The sequence below is a fragment of the Chelonoidis abingdonii genome, chromosome 5 (assembly GCF_003597395.2).
Source record: "Chelonoidis abingdonii isolate Lonesome George chromosome 5, CheloAbing_2.0, whole genome shotgun sequence".
Taxonomy (NCBI): domain Eukaryota; kingdom Metazoa; phylum Chordata; order Testudines; family Testudinidae; genus Chelonoidis; species Chelonoidis abingdonii.
In genome coordinates this window covers 129,957,027-129,971,792 of record NC_133773.1, presented here as the reverse complement: position 1 = coordinate 129,971,792, position 14,766 = coordinate 129,957,027, and positions in this window count along the sequence as shown.

Genomic DNA, 14,766 nt, shown 5'->3' with positions numbered 1-14,766 from the left:
GTTTTTGGTTCAAAGGCAGTTCTGGAAAATTTGTGTGTGTATAATATATATTATACACACACACATACATGCACGGTGACACAGATGAAGATTTTTTCAATTTTTGGGTGAAAGGTAAAGTCAAAAAATTGTTTTGGGTTAAGCAAAATGTTAATTTGACCCAAAATGAAACATTTTCTTTCCATTTTGAGCTTTTTAAGCACATTTTTTTTAAAAAGGAAGGAAATGTAAAAACAAAAAATCATTTCAAATTGTAAAATCAAAGCATTTCATTTTGAGAATGTCAAAACAAAACTTTTTGGGTTTTTTGGATTTTTTTTTTTTTTTTTTTAGATTTTTAGCAGCTGAAACAATTTGGGAAATAGACATGAATTTGTGAAGTATTTCAGTCAACCCAAATCTGCATTTTTGTCCAAAAAATGTGTGTTTTAGCTGAAAAATTCTGCCCACCTCTGCTACTTAACCATGAGAAGCTGCTTTGTGAGACATAAGTCCGTTGCTATGGTTGGGAAGATTCAAAATATGGTGCTCAGGAGATCTTCAAGCTTATGCAGTCAGCTAAGGCCTGATCCATTGACTTCAGTGGGCTTTGGTTAAGGCTGCTTGTTTTCATTAGAGAGTACCAGAGAAAGCTGTATCCTGTGTTTACCTTAAAAGTTAAGGGGATGTGGAAACATCATTTCTAAAGACAGCTAGAGCTTGCCTTAAAAAATGAACACTAGGAACAATCTAAAACCCAGCCCACTCCAGGGCAACTCTGTTAAAAATCGAGGGTAAAATTCTGCCCCCATTGACTTTAATTGTAAAACTCCCATTGATTTCAATGCAGCTAGGATTTCACCCTGAATCTGGTGGGATTTTGAGAGTCAGTTCATCTCCTTGCACTGAATGTTTTCAGGTAGTGTATTCCTTTCTGTTCCAGTGCACTGCCTTAATTCTATTATGCAGCATTTCAGGGCTCTAACATTGTAAAATGTAGGTTCAAACATGATCTTTTTCCATAGGAATGTGTTAAACAGCCCATGAAAAGCCAGCATGATCAAAAAATGTTCTACAAAGTATTGATATTTCACTGCTTCTTACCTCAAGCTTCTACAGTAATTCACCATATCAGAAATACAATATTTGTAAGTTCTTTTTCATAAAGTCTTTATAGGTTTGGAAATTTAAACACCGCGAAGCTGAAGTTGAATTGGAAACCAAAAGTCTCTAAGCTTGTACTTCTTAGAAAAAAATTCAATTAAGTGGGATTTTAGCTGTTTCAATAAAATTGGACTCTCTCTTTCAAGATAAGGGCCCTATAGAGCTGAAGCAACCTTTATGTGGCGGGAATATCCACTTCTACTAAACGTATAATCCTGGCTCAGGATACAATGCACACAACAGGAAATCAATGTATAGTAGAATCAATTTGAAAATATAAAATAAACTAATATATGAGTGGAAAATTGACTTCCTATGGATTAAAAGCAGCACAAATGGCTGAAAAAATCTGGCTTTTTAACAGGATGAGGTGGGAGGTAAAAGGCGAAAGATTAATACAAACTAATACAGCTGGTTAACTAGCCAGTATCCAACTGGTGTGTGTGTTTTCTTTACAAAAAGGATTCAGTGAAGAAACACTTTATTGGTGCACTTCTCTCTGTGTTTGTTGCTGAAAGGCCATAAAGTGTGTACAGCAGTGTGAAAAAGTGGGCAAAAGTACAAGATATGGGATAAATTATTTAAACTATCAGTACCACAAGCAGTGTAGGATTACTGTGGCAACGCCATTGTAGTTACAGGGGTGTATAAATGTTTCATTTACTATTATCACTGAGGAGTTTATATCTCAGCCATTGTGTTTGTTATTTTTAAAGGGAATTTAATATTTGTGTAATGTACTGGATTGACAGCCCTGAAACCATCAGTCCTCTATTTATCCACAGAACAAGGCAATAATGCAGCATCCTGCACCTTGCCCCACATGTGCCTCAAACCTGGTTCGCACAAGCTATTCCTAAGGGGGAAGAGGCCAACCAGTCCTTGGCTTGTCTGCTGAGGTTGCACATGCCAGAAGTAGCTCCCAGTGATAGACCAGAAGGATAAATACCTGTTGTTGTTTTTTTATTTAAACCCTGATAGTAATGTGGTAGACGGAAGAGGACTATGTCATGGGATGTATGTACATGGAAGGGATCTCCATATTCCTACACAACCTGGCATTGCTATTTGTGTACAGCTTTTTTTTTTCTTTGCCCAGCGTTCAATAGCATCAGAGCTGCAGGAATGAAAATCTTGCCAGAGTTTTACATTATCACAGTGTTCCTCTGTGGAGGAATCTAGATTTGTGTTCCCATTAGCTGAGACTTTTTGCTTCTGAATCTGATAACCAGAGCAATGCAGAGAGACACAGTTGTGGTCTGCTGGTTAATAGGAATCCCAAGCAGGTGTGAAAAACTCATAGGTGATGGCCCAAAACCAGTTGCATTGTCTCTGCAGGGAGCCTGAAACCATGATTCACAGGTGTTAACTCCCCACCTTCATCAATCTAATTGGGAGATATTAACTCTAAAACCCAATATCAACACTTTATATGTCAGCATTAAGTATTTTCATTGCTATTCACTGTAATGGGTGGCACTGCTAAGTGGGTGGATAGGAACTATAAGTTGCTGGAGGGAGAGAAATGCAGATGAAGAAAAGAAAAGACACAAAGGGCATGTCTACATGAGGATGTTAAATCGGATTAAGCACATAATGCTTACTAGTTCAGCTTTCCTTCGCAGTATTTTCAGGCTGGCTGTATGCATGGGGTTCTTGTGAAATCTCTGGATCTGTTTTGTTGTACAGCTCTTGGCTGCCTGGAAAAATCTCCTCCTGGTTAGACCTTTGGTTGCTTGCCGTGCTGTCTTTGGTATTAGCCAGGGTGTCTGGATTGCTTCGCTGTTCACTACGTCACTCTTGGGGGCAGTGATGGCATCACTTTCAAAAATGCAGGCCAATATGGGCACGTAGTTGGAGCATTACTGGAGGTCCTGTTCTTGTCACTTGCCTTCAGATGCTTCAGAACCCCTTTGATCCAGGAGTGCCCTCTTCTTCATTTGCTCTCATAGTGTCTTATGGTGTCTGCATTCTGGTGGCTCTTCCCCAGATGGGACTGATATGCAACTGTCCAGAAAGGGCCATCAAGTTCAGCAGCTCTGCAGGGATCCATTTGGAAGCATGAGTTGGGGGCTTGGCTGCTATACTGGGTGTGTAACTCCAGGTGTGTGAATTCACCACTACCTGGTATCAAAAAGGAGCACACCTGGCCACCCACCAGCATTTAAATGAAACGATGACATCTGATCAAGGTGACTTTGGAGCAGTGGAAGGTTCACAGACAGGCGGGTCCAAGTGTGAAGCAATGTAGTCTGAGAAAGCAGCGGGAGGACTGCCAGAAGAGGATTAGTTAGGAATGTGTCCACACAAATCTGAAAGTGAACAAACTCACTGTGAAGTGGATTTACTCCTGTTCTAGAAGGATTAATTACTCTGGTGCCAAATAATGCAATTTAAAAAAAAATGTGTGTGGACACAGGACACTTTAACCCCAACAACTAAAGTCAGTGTGATTTCCTTGTGGAGACAAGCCCAAAGATGGGAAAAAGGGAGAGAAATAAAGAAAGAAAGATGAGGGAGGAAGAGAAATAAAAAAGCTGAATAGCCGAGGACTTAAATGGGAGCCTGTTTGCTAATCTGAATGCAACAATAAAATACTGAATGAATAATACTTAATCACAAGGAGTAGGATATTCAGACGTATCAAAGTGACTTTGGAGCACAAGTCCCATTGACTCCGTGCTCCAAAGTCACTCCAATGCATTTGAAAATCCCCCTGCCCCAGTAACTAAAAGTTTTGTCACTATATACAGGCTATATTAATTGATCTCTGTGCAAATCTCCCATTGACATCAAAGGGAGATCTCGTTGGGGGTGGGAGGTATGTGGCACTACATTTATACTCTGGCCCCCAGAACACAATTCATATTAGAATTTGTTCCACTCCACAGAATGAGTTTGACATTTTTTGGCTCAGGTTCATTGTGATAGGAGCTGTAGAAAATGCTAGCTAGCATGCAGGCATGTAGTTTAAGAGTTGAGTAGGTACTATTGGATAAGAGTACTTTAGGATGTTGGAATGGTTGTTCAGCAGTGATAGATTTATGATGTTGCTTGAATCTGTGCTACAAATGATGACATCTTTGAACTGATTTTGACAGGAAGAATCTACTCTAGAGATTTTTTTCTTTTGGAGGTTTACAACATAAACTCCCATTGCTGTCAAAGATCAAGATAGTGCATTGCAATCTATATTCACTGCCGTTTGCAGATAATTTTGCACTAAGAACGACCACTTTTCACTTTGCTTTATAAATGCAAAAGAACATCTGGAAAAAAATGAAGACCAAAATAATATATATATTTTTAATGATGGCTAAATCTGCTAAATGTTCCAACTGAGAGGTTATTAAAACCCATCTCAGTGTCCTAAGCAAGTCAGATAACCAAAAACCAGCAGAGACTTTTAACATATATTAGTTACATTGAAAATTGGTACTGCAATTTATGTTGCTGGTATGTGTGATATATTCACATGATGAACTGCTTTTCAACTGTCTTGAGATGTCTCAGATGTCAGTCTAGAGGCTGTGATTCTCCAAATAGATAGGAATAATGAAGGTGTGTCTTGCACTAACTGAGCAAGGGTGCTTTTTAAAAAATGAAAACAATAATCATGCTAAGTAGGTGTGTTGTTTGGAGCCATTAGTGTCTATCAGATGAGCCAGGAATAGTTTAATATATTGTCAAGGGCTAGTTCTAAAATGTTTCAATTGAGGGACTACAGAGTCAGTCCCTTTTCCTTCCTACCTAGATTCTGAGCTATGACTTCTCAGTGATGCAGCTCAGGAGTTCAGCATCCAACATCATGGTGCCTCTAGGATTTGGGACCTCACCTGAGGCTACTTTAAATTACAGCAGGTTCTGTCTAGCGTAGATACATATCTGGCCCCCATGACTGTAGTAAGCAAACACCTCACAATCTTGAATGTATTTCACAACACTGCTGTGGAGGTGGAGAAGTACTAATGCTTCACTTTATGGATTTGGAACTGAGGCACAGAGCAGTTAGGTGAGTGGTCTGACGTCACACAGGATGTTTGTGGCACAGCTGGAATTGGACCTGGGTTTCCTGAGTCTGACACTAGTACCCTAACCACTGGCTCATCTTCCTCTCTGTGGCTTCCTGTGGGGTCCTTTGCTGTCCCAGAATAGCTGGCATGCCTCATACTCTAGCCATGGCACCTCTGTCCCCTGTACTTTTTATGCCAGCGGTATTCCCCAGGGGATAGTTCTACCCCCTGTCCACTGCCAAAGAGGCAAAACGGGGCTACCGTGGTGGCAGACTGGGGGGTACTGTGTTGTATAGTTTATTCCTTGTAAAGGGAAATGCTCAAGAGCGTTTAAATCTTCACCCCTTCCTGAATGAAACAGCTTCTGCCCTTAGGGATGGTACATGATATGGTCCCATAAGTCCTATTGTTTTCTCTGGGAGTTGGGGGTGAAATTCATCTTTCTGCACAGGACCAATGCAAGGAGCTTGTAGGCAGTTGATAGGGCTTAAGTGGGACTTAACTTTATGATCACAGTGTTAAAAACCATGATATAAATGTAAAGTAGTATTTTGGTGATCTCATAGACTCTTTTGTGTAGAGGAGAAAAATGTTGGTATATAAGTATATGCTGCCCAGATACTGCTGCCTAGATGCTATGGGCACAATGCAAGAAGCTAGATAGGCAGATAAGTATTTAATACATGAATAATAGAGTACACGGAACAGTATTATTATCATAGCACCATAGGAGTGATATATGCTTTAAAGTCCCTACAGTGAAGAATGTGTGATGAAAAGCACCCATCTTTCAGTCAGATCTGCTAGTGCGAACCCCAGTGTCCATGAGGAGAGGGTCTCTGCATGGATGAATGGGGTCCACACTCATGGAATTGACTGTAGGATCAGTGCCTAGATTGTGCATACTTTAGCAAGCCAAAGTAAGAACAGGGGAAAGGAGCCTTGGAGGTTGAGATTTACCAAGATGAAAGCTTGTGAGAAGATTTTAATGTCCCATGCACAGTTTGTCAGGCCCTCCATGGAATTTGTAAAGAAATATACAATAATTTAATACATTAGGGTCTGTGGACGAAGGTCAGTGATGGAAAGTGGGATACAGTAAGAGTCTGAGCCAAACAGCATTGAAATCACTAGTGATCTTTCCATTGACTTCAGTGGGCTTTGAATCAGGGCCTGTGATACATGAAGGGTGGGGGTGAGGGTAGTAGCTCCCTTTGATGGACACCCAGCCACCCAGTTAGCTGTAAAATCCCTCTTGGTCTCTTCTCTGCTTGCTTTACCTGTAAAGGGGTAACAAGCCCACAGGTAAAAGAAAAGGAGTGGGCACCTGACCAAAAGAGCCAATGGGAAGGTAGAACTTTTTAAAATTGGGAAAACTTTCCCTTTGTCTGTTGCTTTTTGGGCTGCAGAGACAGACAGCAGGAATGCTGTGTAAAGTTTGAACCAGATATGAAAACCATCAGATCGTATCTAGAACTACTTTTAACAACCCAAATGTGTAAGTAAATTAAGGATGTTTAGGAAGACACGATTTGGTTTATTTCTGTTTCTTTTTTATTTTGGCTTGTGGATCTTCTCCGTGCTAACCCCGGATGTTTTTGTTTCTTGTAACCTTTAAGCTGAACCCCCAAGAAAGCTAGTTTGGGTGCTTAATTTGTGTAATTGTGTCTTTTAAGATCTAGCAAAAAGCCTAAATTCCAGATGTAATTTTTTCCTTTTTGTTTTAATAAAATTTACCTTTTTTAAGAACAGAATTGGATTTATGGCGTCCTAAGAGGTTTGTGCATATGTTGTTTGATTAGCTGGTAACCACAGCTAATTCCCTTTGTTTGCTTTCTCAGCTCTTCCCCAGAGTAGGCGGAAAGGGCTTGAGGGTACCCCACAGGGAAGAATTCCCATGTGCTTCTTCCTGGGTTCAAAGGTGGGTTTGTTTGTTTGTTTTTTGGCATTTGGGTGGTGGCAACATTTACCAAACCAAGGTCAGAGAAAAGCTGTAACCTTGGGAGTGTAATACAAGTCTGGAATGGCAAGTATTAATTTTTAAAGTCCTTGCGGGCCCCTACTTCTGCACTTGGAATGACAGAGTGGGGATTCAGCCTTAACCGAGCCTAAGGCCCCCAAAACACTGATCCTGATCCAGCAGAGCATTTAAACACATTGATGAATAGGGGTAGTTTGCTAACTTGGAGCTTACGTGAATAGGAGCAACAGGAATTTTACTACAGTATTTATAACAACCTTTATTTGGTCATATGCTGTGGTATATACACATTCTTATTATTTATTGTATATTGTGCCAGCACCTAACAGGTCTCAGTCATGGACTTGGACTCCACTGTGTTAGGTGCTGTACAACAACAGAATGAAAAGATAGTCCCTTCCCCAGAGAGTTTACACAGAGACTTAAGATGATGTGTAAGTGTATAAACTATTAAAAGTACTTCATTGTGATGCAAATATGTTCAATATGCTTATGAAGACAGACAAACAAATAAATTTTAGGATGAGTTGAGAAGGCCATGCACATTTAGAAGCCTATTTTAGAAACGTTTGGTAAATACGAATTAATTTTGACGTGGTGGATTTTGTGCTGAATTAAATAATCATATTTACAGCTTGTAATGTGCTCAAACAATAGGTAAATTAGTCCTTCATTAAGGAATCATAAAGGAAAATGCATAATCTGCAGCAATGTTCAGAGGAAAAATGTTATTTGAAGAAAACACAATATTAGCAAATTTGTGGAAAACGTTTTTTTTTGTTTTTTAAAGAACAATTTTGTCTTTCCATGTATATTTACTCTATCATGAGGTTTCCAATTTACTGAATGCACCAAGTTTAAGTGAAAATGGTAGAAAAACCATAAATTTCATTTCAGTCATTTGTCTCTACATTACTTGTTTTTGAACAGCAGGCAAACAGTATTCACCCAGCAATGCACTTTTACATCTGATTAATGCTAATGAAAGCTGTGATTAAAACACACTCGAATCCTTCTGTCAAACAGCACAATTTAGAATTGTGAATGATCCCTTAAAAGAACACAAGTGGTGCAATCACACATTAACATAGCAGCAAACCTTATTTACACAAGCACAAACGTTGTGTAAATTGGCCTGTAAGTGGGTTTTAAGTGGCATTAGCTAAGTAAGTGTTTTCAGAACTGCTAAACAAAGGAAAACTAGTTACAGTACAATATTTTACAAATGAATACTTTTAATGGGCCTGTTTTCTATTGAATTGACTATTAAAACAATGGAGGCGGAAAATGACAACAGTTATTTAATCTGGGTTGCAATATAAATACCAGAATATTTCTGGGCTGTTCACCATCTTGTAGCAGAAAGTATTTGAGAGAGTCCTATGAATGCCCTGAGCTACCTTCCATGTATGTTGTGTGCAGCCATGAGGACTGGAAAATATGTAATGAAATTCAAACTGTGTGAGTTTCTTTTTGTAATTTTCATAAATGCAGACTGGAGAGGTTTATTATTATACTCTGTGTATTATGATCCCCATCCTCTTCTGATCAGCCTTGATGGTAAATGGTTCGTTGATAAAACAACATAGGTTAACAAAGGTCAGAAACAGACAAAACTGATTGGAGACAGTGTCTTTTTGATCAAGGTTGTCAATGTCTGAGCTATTATTGTGAGCGCCGTGGGGCAGGGAACACATCTTGTTTGTTTATAAATCACCAGCAACACTGATGACACTCAATAAGTAAAGAAATTATATATTCATTAGTTAATAAGCAAGAAAAAACAAATTAATTTGCTTATTTATTATTAAGTTGTCATGCAGAAGTGCCCTAGAGGCCCCAACCGGGATCTAGGCCCTGCTTTTCTAGCTGGTGTGCAAACACGTAAGAGAGAGAGGCCCTGCCTTGAAGTGCTTACAATTTAAGTAGACAAGACAGACAAAGGATAGGAGAGAAAAGAGAGGCACAGAGCAGTGAAGTGACTGACCGAAGGTCATATAGCCAGTCCGTGCCAGAGTGGGGGCTAAACACGGGTTTCCTGATTCCCACTCCTGGGCACTATCCATTAGAACGCAGTGCCTTATTTATTTAATGGAGGTGTAGCTATAAATATTGCATGTGTATCTATGATGGGTTTAAGCTTTTGAAAACGATGGTCAGCCAGCAAATTTACCATGATTCAGATCGCATGTTTGCCTCCCAAAATATGTCCTCGAGGTTACTTCAGTTGTTTTTGTACTAGCTCATAACTAATCACTATCTGACTGTTTGTTAGCTATGTTAAGTACTAAGGCCCAGATCCAGCAAAGACTTAAACATGTGCTTGACTTGGCACACTGTGAGTTGTCCCACTAAACTGATCGAATTCACAATAGAGTAGAACCATGCATACATGGATAAGTAAAATGTTTTAGATTAGAGGGTTTTATGTTTATAGGACACTGGTCATGGGATGGGGTGCCTATCATAAGCATCTTTCCCAAATCTGGACCTTAGCGTCCAAAAATCTGGGTGCCTAGCATGAACCCTTCTAATCTTAATTACCAGCTTAGCTTTGATCTCGCTGCCACCATCCAAAAATTCCAGGGTTTTGGCCCCCTCTGGTCTCCCCAAACCCTCTCCTGAGGGACCGCCAGACTCAGAGACTCTGTGTCTCACAACAAGGGAAATAACCCACTTCCCTTCCCCTCTCTCTCCCACCAGACTTTCCTTTCTGGGCTAACCTGAGAGTACTGATGCAATCTCTTTACATCACAATACCAAGAGCATGTCTCCTCTATTCCACAAGAGACAAACCCAGATACAGGAAACAGAAATGATTCTATCTCTTCCCCCTCCCACCAATTCCCTGGTGCTGCAGAGCTTACCCTCCGTAGATCTAACACAAGAGAATTCCCCTCCCCTTCATTCCTTAACCTACCGAGAGAAAAAACTCAAACAAGTCTTAAAAAGAAAGCTTTATATAAAAAAAAGAAAGAAAAAAGACATCAAATATTCTCTTATCAAGATGACAATACAGGGCTATTGCTTATAAGAAAAATATGAATAAACAGTCTGATTCAAAAAGATATCCAATTTGAAATATTCCAGCAAGCTACACACATGTAAATACAACCAAAACAACGTAAAAGCCTATATTGTTTTTCTACCTGTACTTACAATTTGGAAACAGAAGATTAGAAGATAGAAAGAACCTTCTCATAGCTGAGAGACAGACAAAAGACTCAGACCCCAAAAACTCCCTCCCTGACTTTGAAAAATCCAGTTTCCTGATTGGTCCTCTGGTCAGGTGTTTGGTTCCCTTTGTTAACCTTTTACAGGTGAAAGAAACATTAACCCTTAGCTATCTGTTTATGACAGTGCCTCTCTGCAGTATGTCAAAGGAGGAATAAGAATGGTATCAATTTTCATTTGATTTTGAATGACAGAGAAAATTAAACGAAAAATAAAAAGCATGAGCAAAGATAACTTTTTAACAGAGGAGACGCAATGTTTCAAATGGTAATAATCAGCTTGTGTGCAGAGGACAAGATTGGGCCCTAGGAGCTGACACGAGGCCAGATTCTGATCTCACTTACTCCAGTATTACTTAGAAATAACTCAGTTGAAGTCAGTGGTGTTAGGCAGATATGAGATCAGAATCAAGCTCACAATCTCTTGTCTTGAGTCTCCTTTGTTACACCGTTTCATCACCTCTTCCATCTAGCAATCAGTGACCAACTACAGTATGTAAAGTCTGTAGATGTGGATGCTCCTCAGAAGTTTCATGCTGGATGGGTTTGAGTGACTTTTTCCATCAATTTTGATCTGCTGGTTTCATGTCCCTGAGTTTCACTTATGAGTTCAGGGTTTTGAAAGAACCTCAGATTGGTCCCCTGTGTTATGGTAAAGTAGATCCTAATTTTGGTTCTTAGCATTTAAGCATCCTCTTCTGTTTGTGCCCATCATCTGTGCCTTTATGCTCTGTACTCTTTAATTTTATTTAGAGCTGTTCTACACGGGGAATTTACATCAGCATAATTTCATCTCTCAAAGGTGTGAAAAATGCACCCCCCTGAGATAGTTAGCTATTCCAATCTAACCCTCAATTTAGACTGTGCTGCGTTGACAGAAGAATTCTTCCATTGACCTAGCTACTGCCTCTCAGGGAGGTGGGTTACCTACACCAAAAGGAGAAGCCCTACTGTCAGTGTAGATAGCATCTAGGCTGAAGTGCTGTAGTACTTTAAGTGTGAACATATCCTTAGGCCATGTCTGAACCATAGGCGCTAACCTTCTCCGGTGCTGGTTGGTGCTCGCGCCCCCCGCCCCTGGTCCCACCCCAACTCCACCCCATCCCCACTGCTGGCCCCACCCTCATTCCAACCCCATCCCCAAAGTCCCCACCCGAACTTCACCTCCTCCCTGCCCCTATTGGATCTCTTCCTCAAATCCCCACCCCAGCCCCGCCTCTTCCCCTAGCTGGCCACGTTCCCCCTCCACCCCCCTTCCTCCCTGCCCCATAAAACAGCTGTTTCACGGTGCAAGCGATGGGAGGGAGCAGGGAGAAGCAGAACATGGCAGCGCGGAGGCAGAGGTGCGCTGGAGCTGGGGGGCGGGGCAGGGCCATGGGGAGCTGCCAGAGGGTGCTGAGCACCCACCAATTTTTTTCCATGGGTGCTCCAGCTCCGGAGCATGCACAGAATCGGTGCCTATGTTCTGAACTACAAACTTTGGTTGATGCAAGTTACGCTGGCATGACGTCACTGCAGTCAGTACATTACTTGTGCACTTGCATTCTTGGTTCCTTTTGTGCGTGCTGCACATACTCACCAGGAATGCTTGTATCAATGCACAGGCATAGTGCACCAAGCTTAGATATTCCGGTGTGCAACCCATTACCATACTGTCTTTTGTGAAGTTTTGGAAATGCATGGTGGGGCCAAAACAAGTTGTGCCAGGGTAAATGAGAACAAGGAGCCAACTTCCTAGTGTGCACTATATCCATCCCATAATGTCATCTGTAGCTCATCATTTTTACGCCTTTTTTCAAAATCCCACAATCCCACGTGTCGCTCCTTTCTGTCCACCATCTCTGACAGAAGCATGGAGTCTTCACAATTCTGCACTCTTGTCATAAGTGTTGCAAGCACATGATGCACGATCCTCCGGTATTCGCAGAGTCGCAAGGAGAACCAAATCAGCGGGAACGTGACGATTCCTTGGAGGACAGATTGTTGTTGGACATAGCAAGAACCAATTCGAGGTGGCTCTTGGCATTCATGGTGCAGCTGCAGGTGGTGGAGCGCCACTTCTGAGCCTGAGAAATGAGCATTGACTGATGAGATCATATCGTAATGCAGGTTTGGGATGATGAGCAGTGTCTGCAGAACTTTTGGATATACATGGCCACATTCCTTGGATCTGTGTGCTGAGCTCACTCCAGCCCTTCAGCGCAGGGACATCAAAATGAGCACTGCACTGAGAGTGGAGAAGTGAGCGGCGATTGCACTGTAGAAATTTGCAATGCCAGATTACTACTGGTCAGTGGTAAATCAGGTGGATTTTCCAATTCCAAAATGTCATCCAAGTGTGCAGGGCCATTAATCACTTCCTGCTACAGAACCATGACTCTTGGCAATGTGCAGGACATAGTGGATGGATATGCAGCAACAGGGTTCCCAAACTGCGGTGGAGCAATAGACAATATGCATATCCCTATTTTGGCACCAGACCACTTTGCCACAGAGTACATCAACAGAAAGGGCTACTCTTCTATTGCTATGCAAGCATTGGTGGATCACTGAGGATGCTTCACTGACATCAATATGGGCCGGTCAGGAAAGGTGCATGACACTCGCATCTTTAGGAGCACAGGAGTTTTCAGAAAACTATAAGCAAGGACTTTCTTTCTCCTCCAGCAGATTACCATTGGGAATGGTGAAATGTCAATAGTGATCCTGGGGGACCCAGCCTACCCCTTGACCATAAGTCGTACACTGCCTGACTTGACAGCACCGAGGAAAGATTCATCTATTGGTTCAGCAGATGCAAAATGACAGCTGAATATGCTTATGGTAGATTGAAGGGATGCTGGCGTTGTTTACTCACAAGATTGGCTCTCTATGAGAAAAATATCCCAATGGTTTTAGCTGCCTGCTATGTCCTGCCTCATATCTGTGAAGCAAAGAGTGAAAAGTTGCTGCCAGGGTGGAGAACAGAAGTGGAGCAGCTGTATCCTGAGTTTGAACAGCCAGATATAAAGACTATTAGAAGAGCTCAGTATGGAGCCAGACAACTCAAGGAGACTTTGAAAGTGAGCCATAGTAATGTGTTGTGGGGTACTGTGCTCTACCTGACCCTGTGGTCTGGGGGCCTGTTAGGAATTGTGTAGTGCTTGGTGCACATTTATGGATATAACACTGTCAATGCACCTATTAATTTTGTAGCACTTGCTGTACATTTATGATTATTGCAGTGTTTGTCACTGATACTGTGAGTTGTCAGATTGTACAGCAACCAGCAATTGGTTGCTTTCATATACTATGCACTCTGCAGAATATGATGTGACTTAATAAAGATGAATTATGTTTAAATTAATAGAATTTTATTCTGTAACAAAATCAGTGAAAAGAAAAGTCCATGCAATTTTAAAGAAAAGACATAAAAAACCTTAATAAATTAATAGAACAGAACTTACAAAGGGGAAAGAACATTCATGCCATTTTAGCTACACATACACCAACTGTGGCTTTCGCAGATCAGTGTATGTGAAGTTGTGGTTGTCTTTAATGTCCCCATGTGGAATGTGAAGCAGGGATGAAGGGAGGTGCTGCAATGGAGTTCTCTATGGACTGCAGAGGGAGGGGAGCCTGGGATTGTTGACTATTTAGGTCCACAGGAGTCTGTAGCATTTCTGTTTCCTGCCAGGCCAAAGAATCCCTGTTATGTCCTGGTTCATCTCCCTCTCCTTTTCTGCTGGACTCCTGGGACTTTTTCCTTTCCACTCTTTCCTCCTGCAGGCTGTCTGCAGTGTTCACTCTCCAGGCCCTGTGCTCATGGTGTGAGGCAACACTGGCTTGCAGAATTTCACTGAACATATCACCCCAAGCCCTATTCTTTCTCCTAGAGGTGCTGTCTAATGCGCCGGGGGTACTTGACCCCAGTTCTGCCCCAGGCCCCACCCCTACTCCATCCCTTCCCACAAAGCCCCACTCCTGCTCTGCCTCTTCCAGCCCCACACCCTCCAACCCTGCCTTGCCCCCACTCCACCTCCACCCCACCTCTTCTTGCCCCATTCTGCCCCTCCCCCAAGCTCCCCACCCTCACTCTTCCCCTTCCACCCAGTGCATCCTGCATGCCGCAGAACAGCTGATTGCGGGAGGTGCTGGGAGGAAGTGGGAGATGCTTATCGGCAGGGCCCGCTGGCAGGCAGGAGGTGGGGGAGGGTGGATGGTGAGGTGCTGACTAGCAGAGCTGCCGATGGGTGCTTAGCACCCACCATTTTCCCCCCATGGATGCTCCAGCCCTAGAGGACCCCTGGAGTTAGCACCTATGCTTTCTCCTCCTTATCTGGCTCAGATGTTCCATGGACGTGGAGAAGGCACTGGCACCCACTGCAGATAGAACATACAGAGGTGCCATTGTCAA